The sequence below is a fragment of the Macaca nemestrina genome, chromosome 9, assembly GCF_043159975.1.
Source record: "Macaca nemestrina isolate mMacNem1 chromosome 9, mMacNem.hap1, whole genome shotgun sequence".
NCBI classification, from domain to species: domain Eukaryota; kingdom Metazoa; phylum Chordata; class Mammalia; order Primates; family Cercopithecidae; genus Macaca; species Macaca nemestrina.
Window position 1 is genome coordinate 132,708,610 of NC_092133.1, and position 23,531 is coordinate 132,732,140.

At 41.9% G+C, this 23,531-nt stretch overlaps 1 protein-coding gene across 43 annotated transcripts in view; it reads right to left on the reverse strand.

The window, feature by feature from the left end:
• Positions 1-23,531, reverse strand: part of LOC105490600 (CUGBP Elav-like family member 2) — a 649,919-nt gene that overhangs the window by 145,107 nt on the left and 481,281 nt on the right. The gene's annotated exons all lie outside the window — the stretch shown is intronic.

Genomic DNA, 23,531 nt, shown 5'->3' on the forward strand with positions numbered 1-23,531 from the left:
CCATCCTCCAGGGATTTATAAGTGGTTGGAGGAGATAAGACATGTGCATAAATAAGTTAATACAAGGTAGAAAGCGAAGGCTTGAATCAAAGAGGTGCACATAAATCTTTACAGGAGTTTGCAGAAAGAAGATAATTTCCCACTTGCACATGTGTTAAAAATGTGCAGGAAATGGAGAACCTGAAGAAAGACAAGCTACCGACAAAAAGAGATGGAAGTACAGAAATTCCAGTTAACAAATCTATAGGAACGGAAATGAAGGTTATGAAGGGAATGAGAGGAGAACGAACAGGATGGTTTACGGAAGACCTGGAAAGCATGGCCAAGGAATCTGGGCTGTATTTCTGAGTCAACGTGTGCCACTAAAGGTTTGCATACCATCACTGGTGCTGGAATTCCTCTGGATAAATAGAAGGCACTGTGAGAAAAGAACCAGGGACAGGAAATATAATTAAGAGTTGCAGACTTCTGCCTCTGGCCTAGATGGACAGCCCTCCTGCCTGAAAATAGCTCATGGCCTGAAAGAGTTTCCAGGCCACAGCACAGGGTGCTGGATGCCAGGCAGGGCCCAGTATACTCCCTGAGCTGAGAGAGCGGGGTCCATTAGAATTTACCGGAAAGAGTAGCAAAGAGGGAGGAGCTACAAAGAGAGAACCCCAGAGATCTGCAGAGGTCCCTCTTGAGTATCCAGTGTTGATCAACGCACGCGAGTGAAGAAACTACCAGACAAAGAGCCCTCCAAAAAGATGAAAGGCTTGGAATAGTGCCTGTCCTTACCAGCCAGACTGAAAATACTCACAATTCATGGTCTTGGGTAGAGGACCAGCAGAGGCCTCACTTTAGATGATAATCATATAGATGAATATTTAGAAAATAATCATATAGATGCTAGAATTAGCAGACAAGGACTTCAAAAAGTTATTTATCTCTGTATTTGGTGTGCTCTACAAGATAAGCAGAGACTTGGAAGATCTAAGAAAGTTCCGAAACGGACTTCTAGAGATTAAAAACTACAACGTCTGACAAGAAAACACTGGATGGGATTAACGGCAGATTAAACACTGAAGACGAGTGAACTGTGTTTCAACATGGAATAGAGAAACAGAGACTTTAAAAAAGGAAGAAAAAAACACATTAGTGAGCTCTAAGGCAACTTCAAATGGCCAAATACACAAGTAATTTGAGTCTCCAAGGAGAGTAGAAAGGGGACATTAAACATATCTGACAAAAGAAATGGATGAAAGCTTTCCAAATTTGATGAAGACTTTAAGCTCACATGTTCAAAAATCTCAATGAACTCCAAGTACAAGAAATATGAAGAAAACCAAACCAAGGCACATTATAATCAAATTACTCAAACCCAATCACACAAAGAGAAAATGTTAAAAGTAGACTGAGGGAAAAAAACAGAAGGAGAAGGATGACATCAGAAACAATACAAGTGAGAAGACAGTCAAGCAATGTCTTTAACATACTGAAAGAAAAGAAAAATCCTGTCCACCTGGAAATCTATAGCCAGTAAAAATATACTTCAGGCTGGGTGTGGTGACTGACGCCTGTAATCCCAGCACTTTGGGAGGCTGAAGCGGGCGGATCACCTGAGGTTGGGAGTTCAATACCACCCTGATTAACATGGAGAAACCCCGTCTCTACTAAAAATATAAAATTAGCTGGGTGTGGTGGCACATGCCTGTAATCCCAGCTACTCGGGAGGCTGAAGCAGAAGAATTGCTTGAACTCGGGAGGTGGAGGTTGCGGTGAGCTGAGATCCCGTTATTGCATGCCAGCCTGGGCAATAAGAGCGAAACTCTGTCTCAAAATATCTAGATCTAGATACATACTTCAAAAAAGGGGCAAAATACAAAAGGTGAAAGACACAAAAAAGGTGAAAGGATTTACCACCAGATGACTGGCTGCCCAAGAAATATTAAAAGAAGTTCTTCAGGCAGAAGGAAAATGATACCAGAAGGAAATACGGATCTATACAAAGGAACAGAGCATGGCAATAGTAACTACGAGCATAAATAGGTGAGACAGTTTTCTTATGACTGAAATATCTACAAAAGAAATTTGGCTAATTAAACAAAATTGTAACGAGGTATTGTGGACATATTTTAACATGTAAAACAGCAACAGCATAAAGTCTGCGACGGGAGAAATGGAAGTAGATTCTCATGCTATACCTGAAGTTGCATACTATCACTTGAATGATAAAGTTTGTAACAAATACTCTAAAACAACAAAAAAGAGCTATAACTAATAAGCCAACAAAGGAGGTAAAATGAAAAAGTAATTTAAAGTTGTAAGAAGAAGCAAAAGGGAAGAACAGATGGTGGGGGGGAACAGTGAGATTGGAGACCTAAACCAAACTTTATCAACAATTACATTATATGTTAATTATCTGAACACTCCAAGTAAAAGGTAGAGCTTGTCTGAGTGGATTCAAAAAAATTAAGATCCAACCACCTGCTGTATACAATAAATGCACTTTAAATAGAAAGATACATGTATGTGAAGAGAGAGAATGTAAAAATATGTATTATTTAATAGGAGTCAAAGAAAGCTGAAGTGGCTATACAAATATCACAGTAATTTCAAATCAAAGGATAAACCCAGAAATAAAGGTCATTTCAAAACAACCAAGGAGTCAATTCACAAAGAGAACACAAAAATTCTAAATATCTATTCATCAAAAAAACAGAACTTCAAAATACTTAAGGCAAAAAGATAGATGTCAAAGGAGAAACACACAAATACATAAGAGATTTCAATAACCTTTCTTAATAATTGATAGAACAAGTATTAATATACAGGAAATCAGTAAAGATACTGAAGATTTGCAGAACACCATTCAATCAAACTCACTTTTGTAGAATACTCAGTCCAAGAACAATAGGATACCTCTTCTTCTGAGATGCACATGGACTGTTTACCAAGATAAGTCATATTACGGGGCATCAAATAAGTCTCAATGAATTTAAGAGTTCTCAAGCTATACAAGGCATATTCCTTGACCACAAGGAAATTTAACTAGAGATCAGTAACAGAAAAAATTCCCGACGCGCCCCTCAAATACAGGTTGAGAGCCTTTATCCAAAATGCTTGGGCCCGTAAATGTTTTGGATTTTTCCTTTCAGATTTTTGAATATTTGCATTATACTTACTGGTTGAGCATCCCCAAACTGATCCAAAATGCTCTAATGAACATTTCCTTTGAACATCATGTCAGTACTGAAAAAATTTCAGGTTTTAGAGCATTTCAAAGTTTGGATTTTTGGATTAGGGATGCTCAATCTGTATTTGAAAATTAAATGGCATATTCTGAATAACCCATGGGTCAAAGAAGAAATCAAAAGAGAAATTAGAAAGTATTTTCAACTGAATGAAAATGAAACCACAGCATATCAGAATTTGTGGATGTAGGTAAAATGGTACTTAAGAGGAATTATATACCAATAAACACTTTCATTTGGGAAAAAAAAGAAAATTCAAATCAGTAACCTCAGCTTTCACCTTAAAAATCAGAAAAATAAAAGTTAGACCCCAAATAAGCAAAAGAATGGAAACAATAAAAATTAAAGTAAAAGCCAAAGAAATAGAGAAAAAAAAAAAAAAGAAAAGCGACAAAACCAAAGGCTAGTTCTTTAGTAGACAAATAAAACTGAGAACTTTAAGACAAAGGGAAAAAAGAAGGCAGGCACAAATTAACAGTATCAGGAGTATCAGGAGAGATGACAAGTAGAACTGTCTTTACGTGTAGATTTTGCAGACATTAAAAGGATATTAAGGGATTATACACAGTTTTATGACAATACATTTGACAACTTAGGGTAAATGGACATATGATTTGAAAGGAGAAGTGCACTCAAGGAAAAATAGAGAACTTAAATATTCTTATAGGTACTAAAGAAATTCAATTTGCAGTTAAAAAACCTTCTTACATAGGTAACTTGAAGCCTGGATGGCTTATGTGATGAATTCTACCATACAACTAAGGAAATAATACAACTTTATACAAAGTTTTCCAGGAAACCGAAGAGGAGAGAACACTTCCCAATTCATTCCATGAGATCAGGATTGCCATTATACCAAAACCAGCCAAAGAAGTTATAAACGAACTACAGAAAAATATTCTTCCTGAACACAGATGTAAAAATTCTAAACAAAATTTCAGCAAACAGAATCCACAAACTCATCATGACCAGCCAGGTGCGATGGCTCATGCTTGTAATCCCAGTACTTTGGGAGGCTGAGGTGGGCGGATCACCTGAGGTCAGGTGTTCGACACCAGCTTGACCAACATGGAGAAACCCCATCTCCACTAAAAATACAAAATCAGCCAGGCATGGTGGCCCATGGCTGTAATCCCAGCTACTCCGGAGGCTGAGAAGGAGACTTGCTTGAACCCAGGAGGAAGAGGTTGTGGGGAGCTGAGATTGTGCCATTGAACTCCAGCCTGGGCAACAAGAGTGAAACTCCATCTCAGGGAGGGGCGGGGGTGGGGGAAGGGAATCATCATGACCAAGTAGGACTTATCCCAGCAATTCAAGGTTGGCTCAATATCCAAATCAGTCAATACAGCTGGGTGTGGTGAAGCACACCTGTAATCCCAGCACTTTGGGAGGCTAAAACAAGAGGATCACTTGAGCCCAGGAGTTCGAGGCTGCAGTGAGCTGTGACTGCATCACTTCACACTAGCATGGGCAACAGAGTGAGACCCTGTCTGGGAGAAAAAAAAAAAAAAAAGTGATTTACCATATTTACAAACAGACAAAAAAACCCATATGATCAACTCAATAGACTCAGAAAAAACAGTAAAAAAATCTAATATCCATTCCTGATGACAACTCTTAGCAAAATAGGAAGACAAGGCAATGTCCTTGATAAAGGGCATCTGTGAAAAACCTATACATTACACCATACTTTTCAGCGTAAAAAGCAGTCTTCCCCTAACATCAAGAACATGATGATAATGTCTGCTCTCACTATTTCTATTCACCTCCACACTGGAAGTTTTGCCCAGCGCAAGCAGGCAAGAAAAGACAATACCTAGATGGGAAAAGAAGTGGAACTGTCTTTATGTGCAAATGACATGACCATCCACATAGAAAATCTAACAGACTCTTTAAAAAAGCTACTAGAATGAGTTCAGCAAGGTTGTAGGATACATAATCAATACACAAAAATCAATTGTATTCCTATATGCTAGCAACAAACAATTGGAAATAGGAAATAGAATAAAATTATTTAGAAGAGCATGGAAAATATAAAACACCTAGGGATAAATCTGATAAGGTATATGGAAAGTCCTGTTCATGGCAAACCACAAAACATTTGTGAGAGAAATCAAAGAAGACCTAAATAAGTGGAGAAATACAACTCTTCATGGTTTTGAAGACTCAATTTGTCGCGACAAATTTCTCCAAATTGATGAACAGATCCAATGCATTTCCTATAAAAACTGTAGTAGGCTTTTATTGTAAAAACTGTCCAACTGATCCTAAAATTTATGGGGAGATACAAAGACTCCAGAATAGCCAAAACAACTTTGAAAATGAGGAACAAATTTGGAAGACTAATAGTATCTGACTTCAAGACTTGTGATAAAGTTGCAGTAACTAATGCCATGTAATACTGATGCAAAGATAGACAAGTAAGATCACTGGAGCAGGTCAGACTGTCTTTAAATAAACTGACACATATACAGAAAACTGATTTTTGACACATGTACAAAAGCAATCAGTGGAGAAAGGACAAATGGTGCTGGAACAATTGAATATCCACATGCAAAAAGATGAACTTCAATAAATAACTCATGTTGAATATAAAAATTAACTCAAAATAGATCAAAGACTAAAATGTAAAGCCTAAAACTATAACACTTCCAGAAGAAAATATAGAAAAAAACTTTATGACCTTGGGTTAGGTTTTCTTTGATATAAAACCAAAAGCACACAATCAGTAAAAGAAGGAATTTATAAATAAGGCTTCATCAAAATTAGAAACTGCTTTTTAAAAAATATGAGGAGATAACAAGAAGCAAACTAGCAGTAAATATTTGCAAAACGTGTATCTAGGGAAGTACTTTGATAAAGAGCATATCCAGAAGTCTCAAAACTCAACAATAAGGCAATAACCCAAGTAAAAAATGAGCAAAAGATCTGAACTGAAGATAGATATACACGAGTCAAACATATCAAAAGATGCTTAGCATCATGAGCCATCAGGCAAAGTAAAATTAAGACCATAATGACATACCACTACACACAGATTAGAGGGGGTAAAATTAGGAATACTGATTACACCAAGTGTTGGCGAGAATGTGGAGGGAATGAAACTCTCAGATATTGCTGGTAGGCAAGTAAAATGGTACAATCCCTTTAGAAAACAGGCAATTTCTTAAGAAGTTCAATATAAACCTACTCTGTGATATAGCCATTCCACTCTTAAGGTGTCTAGCTGAGCAACAAAAGCAAGTGACTTTACAAATACCTGTACATGAATGTTCCCAGCAGCTTTTTGTTTAAAATATTCAGAAATTGACAACAACCCAAATGCTCATCAAGAGGAGAGGTGATGAGCTGAGCTACCTCCATTCTATGGAATGCTACTCAGCAATCAAAAGGAATCAACGAATGACATGGATGAATCAGGTTGAGCAAAGGAAGCCAGATCCAAGAAAGCACATGCTGTATGGCTGCAGTTACGTAACATTCTAGGAAATGGAAACCACATACAACAGAAAGTAGGTCAGTAATTGAGGCACGGGGCAGCCAGGACCGAAGGGATTGCCAAGGCGCGCGAAGAAGCTTTCAGGGGTGATAGATGTGTTTGTTATTTTGACTGTGGTGATGATTTCAAAGGTATATACATATGTTAAGATGTACCGAATTGTTTACTTTTAAGTACGTGAAGTTTACCGCATATCAATTATGTCTCCACAGAGCTGTTAAAAAAACCCTTTGATATTCTAAGTGGCACCAATGGTGATAACAATAGCAAATGGACAAAACGGCGGTATTAAAAAAGCTCAAGTTCACAAGATTTGGATGTGAAAGAAAGGAAAGGCAGCAGTCAGGGATAATGCGGAGATTTTGAGACTGGGCGACAATAAGGAAGACTGTTCCGTTAACACAATAGGGCCAACCAAAGAGCAGATAATGCGTTTGGTTTTGGACAAGCTGTATGCTGGCAGAATGTCTAATTAAAAGGGGCAGCTTAAAACAGGGGGTGGTACGGGAGAAGTGAGAAACACTAGCCTTTGGAACCTCCACTCTAATTTTCTCTTCATACCTCTTCCTCGTTATTCTCGACTCGAATTCTTCTCTGATCCCTAAAAATAAATTTTCCTCCATGTTATAATCCAAGTCCTTAAAGGAAGAAAATCCAAGTCTGGAAGAGTTCCATTCACCTACACACGACCTTCAGGGAAGCTCTAGGATCACAACTAGGGGCAAAGTATATTATTGTCTTAGAGCTCCAAACATGCACTTGGCTAAGTGGAGTTTTCGTAGCCTCATAAAAGGGTTGTATGTCTTGGCACTAAGTGAATAAAGTGATGGATGAAAACCCAAAGGCAAAGGGCAGTGTGCGCTACGGGATCTAGGAAAGTAGAAAGGGATAGGACCTATGAAGTCATCTCTGTTTGCTGCCCCGCTCCCCGGTTACATCAGTTCCTGCCAGAATGGAATTGTTCCTGTGAACTGCAGTGTGGTTCTTCACAGTGGAGCCAAAGGAAACATCTGTAAATCTGGCGGGGTTTCAGGTGAGCACGCTGCTCAGAGGGCTCGGAGCCCTTGCTGGCAAGAGACTCCAATGACAGAGTGAACTGTTTTTCTCCTTCCTTATTTTATTTTAAATGTCAAAGCTTTTCACACTACAGTGACACCCTAAAATGATTCTCTTACTTCCATTGCTTCAGCTGAAACAATATTTTTTCATGCTCCATGGAGTGCCCACCAGCTGATTCAAAACCAGGAATGCAACGGGGTGTTCTATGTCAACGTGCCATGAAAAGGAAAAGAAGAACAAGGCAGGATACGGGCTGGTGGGAAAATAATGTCCCTTTCTCCTGAATGCTTTGCATTCTCTCTATCAGCAAATGTTCTTCACTGTTTTAAGGCACTGTAATAAGTTTGATGAGGTCCTATAATGTATACCAATGGACTAAAATAGCCCCAGTGCAAGAAGCTTAAGAGCTCGAGATGACAAAAGCGTATGCAACTGCAGAATGGCACCAAGTACTGCCCACAGTGACGGGGGTACACAGTGTCACTGGAATTTCAGCAGAGCAGGCCATGACTCTGCTGGGGTGTCCAGGAGGAAGAGCCATTATGGATGCAAAGGCACATGCACTGGATGCTGAAAGGCCAGAATGGAAACCACCAGAACCAGGAAGAAGAAATGACACCTCTAGGGAGAGGAGATGGCAAGACTCAGGCATGGGAGCAAGAAATCCAAGGAGTGTTGAAGGAATAATTCAATGTACTTCAACAAACATGAAGCACCTATTGGTTACCACACACTGTGCTAACTGGTACGAATACAGAGACATCAATGACAACTGACAATCGAGAAGAGTATTCATTTTGAAATGAGAGAGGTAACGTCAGTGTGACAATCACAGCAGGCAGAGAGATGTGCCCAGCTCCATACTACAGAAACCCTGGAACCAGAACAAGGACAATGTCATGGCTACAAGTGGGGATGCTACCAACAAAATATTTAGGTTTAAACTCCATGTCTGGGCTGGGTACAATGGCTCACCGCTGTAATCCCAGCACTCTGGGAGGCCGAGGCAGGCTGATCACTTGAGGTCAGGAGTTCAAGACCAGCCAGGCCAACATGGCGAAACCCCGCCTCTACTAAAAACACAAAAATTAGCGGGGCGTACTGGCAGCTGCCTGTAGTCCCAGTTGTTAGGGAGGCTGAGGCAGGAGAACTGCTTGAACCCCGGAAGCAGAACTTGCAGTGAGCCGAGATCGTGTCATTGCACTCCAGCATGGGCAACAGAGCAAGACTTGGTCTCTAAATAAATAAATAAATAAATAAATAAATAAATAAATAAATAAATGCATCCATCCATCCATCCCATGTCTGCCACATACCTAGATGTGTTACTTTGCTAAGTTTCAGTTTTCTTCTCTGTAAAATGGGCACCATAAGTAGTATTAATCTCACAGGATTATTGTGAGGATATATTTTAACAAGATAATGTACAGGACCTAGCCCATGGCGAGTACTCCAGAGAAATACTAGTTATTACTATGATTGTCAATACTAGTGAGAACTGATCTTGCTTTCACTGAGAGGCTAATTTGTTCGGATGGCAGGCTATACCCAGAGCAGTCACTGGGAGATAGTGTCAGCCTGGAAGGGCCCCCTTCACATTTCTGGACTTGGGTTTCCTCATCAGGAGAAGCCTGAGTATGGTCTTGGTTTTACCAAGTCCTGACATCGTTGTCACTGCTCTGCTTCCACGACCTCAACGGTTCTGCTCAACAGCCCTGTTTATCCTGCAGATGAGGAAGCAGGGGCGTGGGGAAGTCAATTCCTAGTCTGGGTCACAGAAGCGGTGGTGGAGGAGGGATCTGGAGAGGCACCCAGTCTCCAGCGCCCTGTTCTCAACCACCACCTCACACTGCCTTTTAGGTTCACTGCCTTTCACTCCCGTTGCCGCCTTCTGGGAAGGTGGCATTTGATCTGGTAGCCAAAGGGTAGACAAAAGCTAATCAAGACATGGAGATTCACCGAAACCAGGAAACGCACAGAACCAGACATCATGGCTCAGATGGGTGTGGAGTTTTACAATTTAGAAACTCTTGCACTCTCTTTGTTATGTTTTCCTCTTTGGCCCCAAGTGACCGAGGAGTACCAATAGGCTAACAGAACCTCACATTAGAAATACCTCAGCCTTATATATTTGGGTCTGCCGATAGAGAAGACTAGGGGGCTGGGAGGCCGAGTGAACATTTTTTGGTTTAGGACTATTTTGAGAACTGGAGGTGAGTGCGACTGTTACCTGCACCACGTCAGCTTTGCTACTTTAAGACCTGATTTTCAGCAGGCACCTGGCAACAGGCTATACGAGCTAGACAGCTCTGACCCTCCTTCCCCCGTTTGTACGATGCAGTCGTTCTTAACCTTGACAGGATCACAGAGCTTTCGGCAGGGAGGAAAGAAAAGAAGATGGTCACAGGCTGTCTCCCCAACACAGGCACACACACCCCCTCATGTTCCCCACTCCACTCCATCATGTCCCAGTACTCATCTTTGTATCCCTGGGACGCTGCACACTGCGTGGCACGTAGGGCTCTCAACACATGTCCTACAAATGAATAAAAGGCTGTCTCTGCTCCACAGAACAGTAACTCTGTAAAAATGGGTGAGTTAGTGGTGAATCAGAGAGAGGTAGCATTTACTTGATTCATTCAATCTGCAGCTAATTTTCAATGGCTATTCCATGCCAGGCACCGAGCTAGGCACACGAATTTCAGAGATACAAAAGATACAGTCCTTCAGCAAGTGACAAAAACTCATAGGACTTTTGATCTTTATTTGCATAAAGATACTTAATAAGTGTCATAAATTCTAAAAGATTTGCAAGGTGTGCATGAAGTTTTGATTTTTTTTTTTTTTTTAACAGAACAGTATTATGTGCCTATTTTTATTTGAATGAATGCCAGGAAAGAAAATGGGAGACTAAGTTGTCTTCTGAACTCCATATACAATATTAGGGCTTAGATTTAAGGTCATATGGAACACACATGGCTTAGGTAAAAGATGTGAAAGCATTAAAAATTACTCCAAAGGATGTGCTGGATTTCGAGACTCGATCAGCAATTTTCCCTGGAGTTATCGGCTTTGCTTAAAATATCACTTAATCTTTGTCTCAGGCTCCTTTTCTGTGAAATGGGGGCAATGTTCCTGGGGGTGTGGAGGAAGTGGCCAGAGGGCAAGAGAGGATGCAGCGTGGTTTAACGGCTTCCTGACTTTGAAGTGTTCTAAAAATACAGCATTTTCATCGCAAACATGTGACGGAGTATGTGTCAGCACAGCATTCTGTGTTGCTAGGGCAGCCCAACCAATGAGTTTTCATAGACTCACGCAGCTCTGCGGCTAATGCAGGGGGAGAAAGCCTCAGAGCGATAGGCCCACTCTTATCTCCTGAGCATTCTAGCCGTCTGGAAGACACGTGGCAGGCCCTCCAAAGACTGATTAGTCTAGGTTAAACAATCAAACTCTGCCATTTGACGAAGACTCTTCTTTTCGCCTCTTAAGCTGTCACACATACATTTGCCTTGGAGTTTAAGCTGTGGCATAAAAGCCTGACATGTCCCACTTAAAAAACTGTACTCCTAAGTACAGATTAGAGCACAATTAGGGAGAGAGGAAAGCCTAAAATATACAATTACAAAAGTGTGTCTTTAATTTATTCATTACCTTTCCCTAAGTCTTTTTCTTCCTTCACAGAGGTTAGAGCAGAGTCTTGGCTCTCGGAAGCACTTCCTTTGCAGGGAGCGGGCCTGGTGGAAGGGCCCCGGGTTTGCCACCTCTAGAGCTGAATACACGCGGTGCTGGACTTGCAGAACAGCTAAGAGCCAGCGCCACCTGGCAGCTGTATGGTGGCCTGTGTAAAAGGGACTGGTGGTCACCGTCCAGTTCCCATTAGACAGATGTCCACTTCACAAAGGGAGCATCATACTCAGCAGCCCGGTTGGCAAAGGGGAGCGAGGACTGGGCACAGAATGCGCATCTCCTCTTTGCGCCTAACCAGGTTGCCGACTCCATCATGCTGACACAGGCCAGGGCGCGTGGCAGGTAGCATGGCAGCAGCTGTGACCGCAGCGTTTCGTGTGTAGGGATCTGACCCCTTTGCAAACACCTTAAACCCTCCTTTCAGACGTCGTCTCCTTTCTCCTACCAGGCAGTCACGTTGTTCCAATCTAGGCTGCGGCTTACTGAGCCTCACGAGGGCTGTCTCCTAAGGCCACCACCAGGACGTACTGGCTTCACCCAGAGAGTGACGGGCACTGCCACTGCCTACAGCCCTCTCCACAGCCTCCACCACGCGGTTAGAGAGAATGCTCTGGGTAGGGCAGGCAGAGAAAGGCCCTCCTCAGCCGTTCCTGAGTTCACGGCATGTTCACCCCAACTCAACAAGCAATTGTTGAATCCTAAACAGAAAGGGCAAAATGGCCCCTTATTACAAAACCTAACTTTCTACTGGACAAGCCTTGACTATCTTACAGAGGATTAAAAAACGAAGGCCCCTATTTCCTTCTTTGCTGTTGAGGTACTTCATTCCGTCTGGAAAGTGAAACCATGCTGGTCTGTTTTCTCCCTGCCTCATGGGAACGCGAAGAAAAAGTTCATTTCCAGCACTGCAGGGAGGTGTACAAATTAAGCAATGGTTCTTCACTGATTTTTCTTAATTCATGCCAACATTTTGGTTCATATCCTCCTTTTAATAACCTAATATTCTTTTTTTTTTTAAATTCACACATGCAGACATAAGTCAACAAAATACAAACACCCAAGGTAAGCTAACCTGACTCGAAGGAGAATATTTAAGCAGCAGCACAGAAAGTAAAAAAATAAGGACTTTTATTTCTTTCATTATGCTGCATTAACTACATGAGAAGAAACTTACTCAGAATTGCTATCAGTTTTAGCACCTCCCTACTAAACATTCTGTGTAGGGGATGCCTTAGTAATCTGAATTTTTTAGAAAGTGGTGTTTTTTCGAGAGGAGTATTTATGAAAGCTAGTATTAACATGTTTATTTCCTTTTCTAAGTTGCGAGTCTTCTAATAACCATCTTAACAATACTTTGTCCAAATGAGCTACCCTATATAGGCTTCCGCAACCAGGGGTGATTCCAGGCAGGGTGCGGGGTGAGAAGGAACCAGCGTCTCACTGAAATAACCTTCCTGCCAATAGTTAGCACAGGATGCTGAGAGATCCTGCATTAAAGTGAGCAAGCTTCGTCCTCCACTGGCCACAGAACACCACTCTAACGCCAACCCACCATCTTTCAAACGGAGTGTAGCTTGCAGTAAAAGAGGCTATGGAAAAGAGGATAAAGGAATGGGGATAAACACTGAAAAAATTACCCAAAAGTCATGTCTTGTTGATGGTAGTTTAACCACACTGTCAACTTTGAACAAAGCACACAGAAAGGTTTCTCTGCAGCAAAGAGAACATCTGAAAGTGTCTGCGTCTGTACAGTTTTCTAGTCCATCTAGTCTATACCACCTAGCAGCCTTTATTCAACTTCCACTATATGCCAGGCACCGTCCTAGGCAACTTACATTCAACATTCTATAAGCAAATGGCAAAGAAACAAATTAACTTTGGGCTATTGCAAAGTTTAAAATACACGTGAGAGTTCTACACACATACATACATGCCTCCTATGACGGTTAACACTATCGGTCACTCTCTGGTGCCAAGGGGATGTGGATCCATCAGGTAGGGGCTGGCGGCTCTTCCTCAGGACCCTACACCAAACACCATTACAAGGAAAAGGGTATGAGGACCAGCCTGATGCAATGCTGATGCCTTCATTATGCTAATAAGAGACCTGCACTTTCTTTCCTGGCATTTAATGGAGAACCTTCAGAAAGGCTCAGTGAAACTTTAGCCTCTTCTTGTCCTAAACTCCCTATAGGGAGGGGAATCAAATGAAGAAAAAGGGGAAAAAGGGGAAAGAGGAGATTCCGGCATGTCGCTGAAAGGAAAAACGTCAGACGCGTACCATCACATGGCTTTGGTTCCTCTAATGTTCTCTCACTTCATCTTTATTACATGAACAGCACAGGATGGTCATGCTCTTTAGTGCATTCTCTGCTAAACAGAAAACATACGTGCATGCATGTGTGCAACGGACATGGCCAACTTGAAGCCGGTTTTACATTTCAAGGTAATTGTGGCTCTCCTCTCTTTACTACAGACAATGCTTTCTCTCCTTCTGGGGCAAAGAACATGGTCTGCTCATCTTTATGTTCTCAGCACTAAGAATGATGCCTTGCACACAGTAGGCACCCAGAACCGTCTACTGCCCCATGACTGGTGCTTTGGTAAACACTGTGTCAGCTGCCGGCACCACATTTTTCATCGTTTCTGTTCTATATTCAGTTCAACACTAAAAGGGACCCAGGGCTTTGAAGGCTACCCTTAACTCATTGTTACAAAAGGGCTCTGCATTAAGCCTAGGCGAGAGCTGGCCAGAGGCCCCCTCCTGGGGACTGCTGAGGGAGCTGCCTCACCATCTCCTTAACTTTCGTAACGTGCTCTAAGTTCACCACCTCTTCTCTGTAAAAGTTTGGCTCAAACTCTACACGTTGCCTGCCGTTCCAACGTTTTAAACATCAGCAGCAGTATCCCAGGGTTTAGCATTAATTGAAAGAGCTTATCTATATATAGCTTCACTCTGCACTTTAGCGTCTTCAAAACTTCAATCATATTCTCTCTTTTTTTTTTGAGAACACAATCCCTCCTTTTAATGTCTTGCTACAGCCTTTCCCTCTTTTCATTCTCATGACTCAATGCTCTCAGGTCTTTTAAGTTAACCTCCTAGACCTTTCCATGTGGGCTCACCTTCCCGGACCTTTGCGATTCATGCTGCTCTCCTTTGGAACTCCCTCCATCTCCTTGATATCCTTCAACAACGTTTCCGAGTATCAGGCACAGTGGCCTAGTTAGGAGCTAAAAAGCTTTTTGTGAAAAGTGGCAGATTACCTGTTCCATAACACTTGGTGTCTGATGCATCATTGGGAACGTTTAGCATTTGGGGGGGGGGGACAGTTCTGACCATTAGCTTGTTGAAGGCCTTGTTTCCTGTGCTCCTCCCCATCCCTGATGTTTGCGTATTTCTTTACTTGACTTGGATGCAGTTCCCATTGAACTATAGTAGTTTGGGAACCATTTTTTCACCTAAAGCTAAAAAGGCAACAAAATAGCAGCAATTCATGAACTTAGTAAATGCAGACAATGCTGGAAGACTGCTATGAAGAGACAGGTCTTGACCCACATGCGGGTAAAGCTGCAGAATTTGTCCTACACAAGCAATAAAGTCAACATAGCCCAACATATTTGATAATGATCAGATGCTGGGTCAGTTAAATCGTGTGGTGAGTGAATATTCTCTCGGCCCTTTGATTCTTCTCCCTAATTTCTATTTATGATCCTCCAGTAGAAATAGAGAAATTATATTCCTTTATTCTTCAAACTGATCACTGTCCACAGTGTATCTTATGGGTTTCTCCAGTGTGAATTAATGTCGGAATGTGGATACTGGATTAGAAACACGTCTGTCACTTACATAGAGAATGAAAAAAAATGCTGATCCAAAAAACATGGCCTTGCAGTGTTTCCAAGGCCATCCTCACCATCTGACCCACTGGCTTTATCATTGCAGCACTCCTCTGTGTAGCTAACTAGCCCCTTTTTCCATTTACAGCAAAACTCACTTCTCTGCTTGCTATTTGTGTTTGTCTATGTGACTCAGGCTTTGAGAAACTCCTGTACAGCCTAATCCACCAGCTCACACACGCCTTTTTCTTCTTGCATTCCTTTCCCTGTAACAACGACTCATCGAGGCAAATGTAGAAATATTTGAAGACATATTTGAAGACCTTGATTCTTTAATATAGGTAAGAGGTCTAGTGCACTACAAATTTCCTTAGTGTTACACCTAATATACATCACTCAGATAACCTTATGGCTGACTGATTCCCCATGGAATCTCTCAGTATGGGTCGGAACATCCTCAATTCTCCTGTCTCAGAACCCAACACATTACCGTCATTATTTCTATTTTCAGAATATATAAACCCATGTCAATCTGTCGCTAAATCATCTTATTTTAGCCTAGTTTCCACTTTTTCCCTTTTGGTCAATTATCTTTCTATTTCTTCTTAGGTTCTGATGGTTTCGAAGATCATAATGATTATTCTGTACTTATTCATGGCTGCACACCCTCGCATGCCTGTGAGCTGTTCTTGCAGAAGGTTTGGCCCACCCAATATTAGATAATGAAGCAGGAGAATGGATGGCCTCAGAATCAGTGAAATTATGATGAGGTTAGAATCTGGGGTTGTATGTCCAAGGATGAAAATTCAATCTTTTAAGAATCTACTAACATAAGATACAAAAAGCGGTACTAATTATACTAGTGGTGTTTTACATTTCACCATGGTTGGAATTATTCAAGATAATAAACTTCTTCAAAAGGTATGTCATGATTTTTTAATTAATGCTAGAATTCTGAACACTTCTAAAATATAACTTAACTATGGTTAATTTTAAACTTTCATTAGAAGTAGAGCATGAAGGAGGCAGCAAGTAAACCTTTCAACCCGAACGCCTGATTATCTGGGGTCTCTGGAGCGAAAGCGAGGAAGGGCAGGTAGGTCATGCTAAGGCAGCTCTGAGGCAATATGTGTGTGTTTCAGAGCAACTAACAGCATCACCCTGTTGAGAGCACCTCTCCTTCTGGCCAGGAAACTGGACTTGTCCTCTCCAAAGGACTGGCTGCCCAATGTCCCACGGTATGGTAGCCAGAGTGGTACAACTGGGTGACTGATGGTAAGGCATCTCTAGTGGGGAGCTATCTTCTTCTTGCTGGGTGCAAATAAAAAGGCAAGTGAGGCTTCTAGACAGGCAACCTAGACATGCACTCAGTGGCAAATGCAAATTGTGAGATCACCTAGACTTTACTTTTTCAATCAACCTGCAATACGTGCTGGAGGGATTCAAACAGAAGCCGCGAAACCCTGGGTTTTCTTTTCATGTCACATTTCTACCAAAGAAGTCTGTTCTCCTTTCATCCAGCGCCTGTTTTCTTTATTCTTCTGCTACTTTAATTCCAGAAAAGCAAAGCTACCGGGGAAAAGATGACTGGGGACTAGCTGAAGTCTTAATGTCCCAGACAGAAGAGAAGAAAACAAAATGGTTAAAAGCAGCCATGAGTAATTTCTTTTCTTCTTTGATATTAGCTCGCTCTGTTGGTCTTTTTTTGTCTCCCTCCTTCCCCTTCTTCCTCCTCTTCTCTCCAGAGATGTAAGGATCAAAATGTACCCATGAGAGGTATTATCTGCCAGGGTAGACGCTGCCCTTTGATAGAAGTCACAGAAATTCAGCACTGTGACTGACGGGCACAGTCTCGGCATCACCAGCGTATGGGGCATTTAAAGGGAATCCTTCTTCCTATAACTTAAAGGAGGCTTATTTAACCTTTGTCCCTGGCTTTATCTCAATCAGCACAATGGCTAGAGTCAGTATCAGTCAAAATATTTTAAAATTGCATTTCATAAAATGAATTGTTATATCTTTTAATATAGATGTATGATGTAGGCAGTGAAGCCACCTTTCACAAGGATGCGATAAGGATCCTCCGCTTGCATGAATATAAAAATTCTGACTGCATTTTATGTTTGTCCCATAGGTCGGTCAGCCAACAATGAAAGGATGTCACAGTAAGTAACACAGAGCCTTCTGTTAACATAACATTAATTCAGGATGAGATGCCCTTCCTGTGGGCCATCGAGGCAGCACCAAAACCGGGGCTGTCCCAGAAAATCTAGGGCAGTGACCCTGGTTTTCGAGAAATGTAGGACAGAAATCCTATTCCCTACTTGCATGCATTAAAATGCAGTGTAGGTTCATCTTCCTGCAGTTTGAATTCTTTCTTAATTCCTGATTTCAAGATAACATTGCTTAAATAAACAGGCTCCCAGGTCCTTCTATTACTTAAGTGAAGTTTCTGACATGTTTTTAGGAAGAAAGGAAAGGCGTGAAACATGAAAATGACCCTCCCCACTCCAGTCCTCCATAAAGCGGCCAAGGGAGTTCCCTACAAACCTTTAACATTTTAAAGAAGAAAAAAATAGTTTGTAAGATAATCAACCCTCTTTAGACCATGCCAGCAGCACTCACACATTTGTTATCTTAGTGAACATGTAAAGCAACTTGGGAAGTGGGTATTATTTCTACTTCATGGATAAAGAAAGCAAGGCTCATTCTCTGCACAAGTTGGCCATGATAAATACCAGTACTAAGTCCTTTTCTCCAGGGCCTACCCTCACTCTACCATCGCACAGAAGAAACTTCTGGATTTAGGGCTACCCTCGGCCCAATTCTGAAATAAGTTAGTCTTTGGTGTCTTTATGCTTCTCCTGTTCCTGTTTCCTTCTTCCTGTTCATTCCCCAGCAGTCTAGTCTGATTCTCAAGAAACTTTTCCATTGTACTGAACTAGACAGAGATTGAGACAAATTAAGACTTTACTAATGACTTCCTGAAAACTGAAGTAAAGCCTTTAAGATAGAGAGAAACAACTAATCACCCTATTCTAAGATCAGCTGGGCCAGCCCCAGTGTAACCCTCACTGCAGCCTGACCAAGACGAGGCTGAAACAGCAAGAGCATCATAATCCCCACAAAGGCTGCCCTTGTGAAACTTAAGGTAATAACCCTTCCCAAAGGAGTCATGAATGAAATTTCTGTTTTATCCAGAAAGCTCTGGTTTGCAGCACTGTTGGGCTGCAGGTGCACAGCAGTTATGCCATGACCTCCCAACACACTGCAAGAAAAAAGGAAGTTTTTCCTTTGGTACGTAGTGATAGTCAACAAAAGCCACTTCCCTTTTCTATTTCTTTTTGAGCTGAGAAGTTGCCAGAAGAGAGCCCAGTAAAATGTGATCAACAAGACATTTGGTTAGGTCTAAGGTGCTCTTCCTACCTTCTAATCTCAAATGCCAAGTGATTTAAATCTATCACTCAGTTTTCATTTCCATAAAATCAGAATGACAGTATCTAACCATTTAAGTTTAGAAAAATTTAAACAGTGTTCATTATAGAACACGCTTTCTCAGGGTGCTATGATCTCGGATTGTAACTCTGATTAACTAACACATTAAGAGAGCGATGATCCAAAGCACATAATTTATCTACTGATTCTAGGTTCCAAGTATGGTCTCGCTGGAACACAATTTCCTTATCTGCCAACTTCTCCCATTGAACCTCAACTGCCAACCCTTCAACTCCTCCTCCTCCTCCTCCTCCTGGACCAGAAGCTGTCTTTCAGCATTACCAGCTTCTCTACTTCAGACCTTCGAGAGAACATTCTAGCACATCTGCTACCCTTCCTGGCCTTCTATGATGTCTGCATTGATCACCTCCAACTCCCGGTTCTCTATGACTCTGTTTCTTTCCTCACTCAGGTATAAACAGTCCCAGAACCACAACCATCAGGGCCCACTCCAGATGGACATGATCTAAGTGTGACCGGCCTCTCCCTGTTCTTCAACAGTTCTACCACTCTCCACCCAATTTCCCAAAGCAGTCATTTTCAACCTTTTCCATTCCTTTTAAGTCTTTAATTCACTGAGACTTAAGAAATTTCCGATTTACTGAGAAGACTGAGGGCAGGTGCCTGTATGAAGTGTCTCCTACTTCTGAAACTTTGTGTTGTTACTTCCTCCTGAATGCCCCTCTGTCTCAAATGAAGTATCTTCCCACCCTTTCACAGGCCTGAGGCAGAGTCATGGCTACTTCACATTTTCACAATCTCCTTTGCCGTACAACTTATCATTTGCTGAACAAACCAACTGCATGTCTAAGCTTCCTCTCCCTTCATGCCAGACTACTAGAAAGGCACATCTACACTCACAACCCACACATATATCCATGCATTTCCTTTCCCCACAACCTCTACCCTTCTTCTGAAATGCTCTCGGGGCCTCCCAGTCACCAAATCCCATGGCTTTTCTAGCGCTGCATCCTTGACTCTTCTGTGACACTGCAGACTCAACTCAATCAAAACTGAACGTAATGCTCCTCTCCTCCATTCCCACCACTGATGACTGTGCTCCCAATTCTCCCAGTTAAGCCAAAGCCTCCTGGTCATCACTGACCCAATTTAGTTATCAAGTCCTCTTCCTTCCACTGTCACATCTGTCCCTCAGCCTCCCCTTCCATTCCCATGACAGAAGACATCCTGACCTCAACCCAAGTCAACACACTGCACCAGCCTCTGAGCCTCTTATTGTGAAAATATTCCTAGAGCCTTGATAGTCTAACAAGGGAATTTTAAATCCTTCAGCCTGGGAATGAAGGCCTGCTAAGAGTTGCTCTAGCCTATAGCTCTAGGCTTCGTGACCTTCCCTTCCTCTATTTCATGTCATGTATTTCCCATTTCCTCTGAACTGTGGGAGAATTCACAGTTCCCAGAATTTGCCCTGCACTTCCGCACCTGCATGCCTGAAGCAGGCCAGTCCATCCATTTGTAATGTTCATCATGACTACTTACTGAAATCCTACTATTGTTTTCAAGATTTGGTAAAGATGCCATCTTTTTCTTCTCCCATAAGCTGCGAATTATTCATTTCTTTGCTCAATTTCCATGGATCCAGTAAGCCCATCTCTTTCTTACTCATTTACTCTTAGCTCATGTTCTTTCATATGAGAGTTACCTGTGGACATGCCTTCTTGTCCCTGTTACGAGTTTTTTTCTTAGACACATTGATGAAGTTAACAACAACTATGATCATCATGACCGCCCTAACCAGCTCCTATTGTATCCTAGCACTGTGGAGAGCACATCACCTGATCACACAGCAACATTACAAGGACCGCCTCCACTCTAAGATGTGATTAAGTAACATGCCCAAGGCCCGTAGCAAGGAAGCAGCAGAGCCAGAAATTAAATTTAGGGTTCTCCAATTTCAGAAGCCATGTTCTTAACTCTCTGTGGTATTGCTCACGATCTATAGACGAAACAGATGAACCCTGAATAAAACACACTCTTCCAAAGTCCTCAAGGGGGAGAGAGTTTACTGAGCCAGAGTCCCCAGAGTTACTTAGCCTGCTTGGTCAATACATGCCCCTACAGTGAGAATATAGGTATCTCAGGCTTGAACCCTGAAAGGATGATTTCACAAGTATGACCAAGTTTTTGTGCCTCACAACCAAACAGAAGTGAAATTGAAAGTGAGGGGGAAAATCTAATTCACCAGGATTAGGTAACAGACTGTCTCTTTGCCTGGGACCATCAACATGGGAAAGGTCATGAATCAAGGTCCCTCCAAAAGCCTCACTCACATAACCCAAACCACCTCCAGTAATTCTAGTTTTTGAGACTCTGACATCAGCCCTGTGAAAACATGATAATTGTACTCTGCTGACAAAGTCTGAATCAAAGTAAATGTGAGGTCTTATTTTACATGTAAACAGGCAAAATAATAATGGCATGCATACATATCAACAAGAAGAAAGTGGGGGCTGTCGCTCTCTCTAGGTAAGCGGCTAAGGGCTGTAATCCTCCGAGAGCAATGTCATTATACAGCTCAAATCCCATCACGACAAATACCTTGACAACAGAGATGTCTGTATAACAAAAGCTCTTTCAAGCTTTGGCTGACAGCCCACATACTTTAAGCAATATTTGATGTGAGACTTGGAGTTCACAGTAATGGGAATTGACCTGTATTTCCAAAGGTAAGATTTGAATGATTTCATCTCTAACTCCTACCCCATGATATCATGAGGTGGGACTGATGTACAATCCAAACCCCTGAGTATAAAAACTAAACACAAAGACACAAATGAAATCAACTCATTCTTAAAGACTGAAATTTCTTCCCTTCACTTGGGGAACACTTAAGTAAAGGAGACTGCCCCTGACCCAGCCCTGCAACACAGCACAACACAGCTGCTCTGCAGGGTCACCTCATGGAGACACAAAATGGTGTAGTCCATGAAGACAGAAGGACCGTGTCCAAATCTCCACTCTGTCACTTCACAGCTGGGCAAACGGGGCTGTGTTTCTTAACTTCTTACAAGCCTCAGTTTCCTCATCTGTAAAATGTGACTACCACCACCTACCTTCTGGATTTTGGTAATGACAAAATGAGAACACATGTAAAGCTCCTGACAAAGGGTCTGAGATACACGGCATGTACTCAAAAAAACTTCCCTCATCGGGCCTCCCTTCTTCTGCAGACCGTGGGCTTCTGTAAACTATTTTCGCCAAATTAGTAATCAGATACAGTGAATAGAAGTCAACAAAATGTATAGTCTCAGATATAGGCAGGTAGAAACTGCTGCTCATAGGAACATCTGGGCAAGAGAGAGACAATAGGAGAATAACTAGGCCACACACAGGTATGTACCTGACTGGGAAAAAGGCCTTTTTGGCCAAGGTAAGATACATGTATTCCATGGCCGAAAGTCCCGGAAGCAGGCACCGTAACAGTAAGTGAGCTCTGACACTCTGTCAAACGTAATTTTAAAAAATGCTGATAAACCAACATTTGGAGTCACATTTTCCTGGTCAAGGATAAACTGTGGTTATTTCTCTAAAGCATAGTTTACTGCCTCTGATCTAGTTTTCCCTGGGTGACATTCTGGCTGGTGAGAGAGCCCTTATTTGGTTATTTTTAAATTTATTAATTTTTCTTAGCTCTAGTCTATTGTCTTTCCTCAATAGCATACCATGGAAGCATTAAAACAAACTCTAGTCATCTCCATTTGGCAAACATGTAGGTAACCAGTATGAGAATATGTCCAATAAAGGTATTTAATATTGCTCTCATTTGTGAAGTTTCAAAATCTGCAGATTTTCAGTTATCTGATTTTTCTGTTTCAAATAATGGGACAATCAAGTCTGTGGTGACAACATTCTATGTGCTTTTTGTAACAACCTTGCTACTATGTTTGGAAAACTAGAGTGTTACAAACACACTCTGAAGACATGCATGTCCACCTTCCTAAAAGGAGTACTGGCCAGGGGCTCCTCAGTTCCTTAAGAGGCTTCCAAAGTCCTGCCAGACTCTGGCAAGGACAGGGAACAAGAGGAGCAGCCCAGCATTTCTGGGAGTCACAGAATGTCAGTCTTAAAGATTTCCTAGTTCTATCCTTTCACCTTGCCAGTAAGGAAAAGGCTTAGAGAAAAAAGTATGTGCCAATGTTCATGTACCCAACCAAAGTGTATATATAAGCCAAGTGATGCTTTCAGAGGTCTTAGGAGAAGCAACATAGAAATAAAATAACATGCCAGACAGAAACACCAAGGCACAGAGCAAAAGAAACTGTAAGGCCCACAGAACAACAGAGGACTCCTCAGCAGAGAGACTGAGAGATCAAGAACAGAGAAAGAAAAAAATTTACTAAAGCAAGAAGGTTAAAACAGCAACAGAGACCAAGTGGCAGCAGGAGAGTAGATATATTAAATTCGGTCTGCGGAGAGCTTACAAAGTAAGACTCCAGGGCACAGGAGCACCACCCCTCACAATGGTTTCTGGGTCTCTTATTTCATTAACGGCACCCACTGCCCCCCATCACCGTCATCTTAAAATGGAGGCAGTTCACAACCACCAGATCCTACACCTTCATCTCAACACTGATAAGGGTGTAACCCTAAGCATTTGTGAAGGTGTCCTAACTATGTCAGGCCGCTAGGGTGCTGCTCCCAGCTCCAAAAGGCAGATTTACCTCATGGTCCCCACCTGACCCCCAGGAATGGGTGTCCCT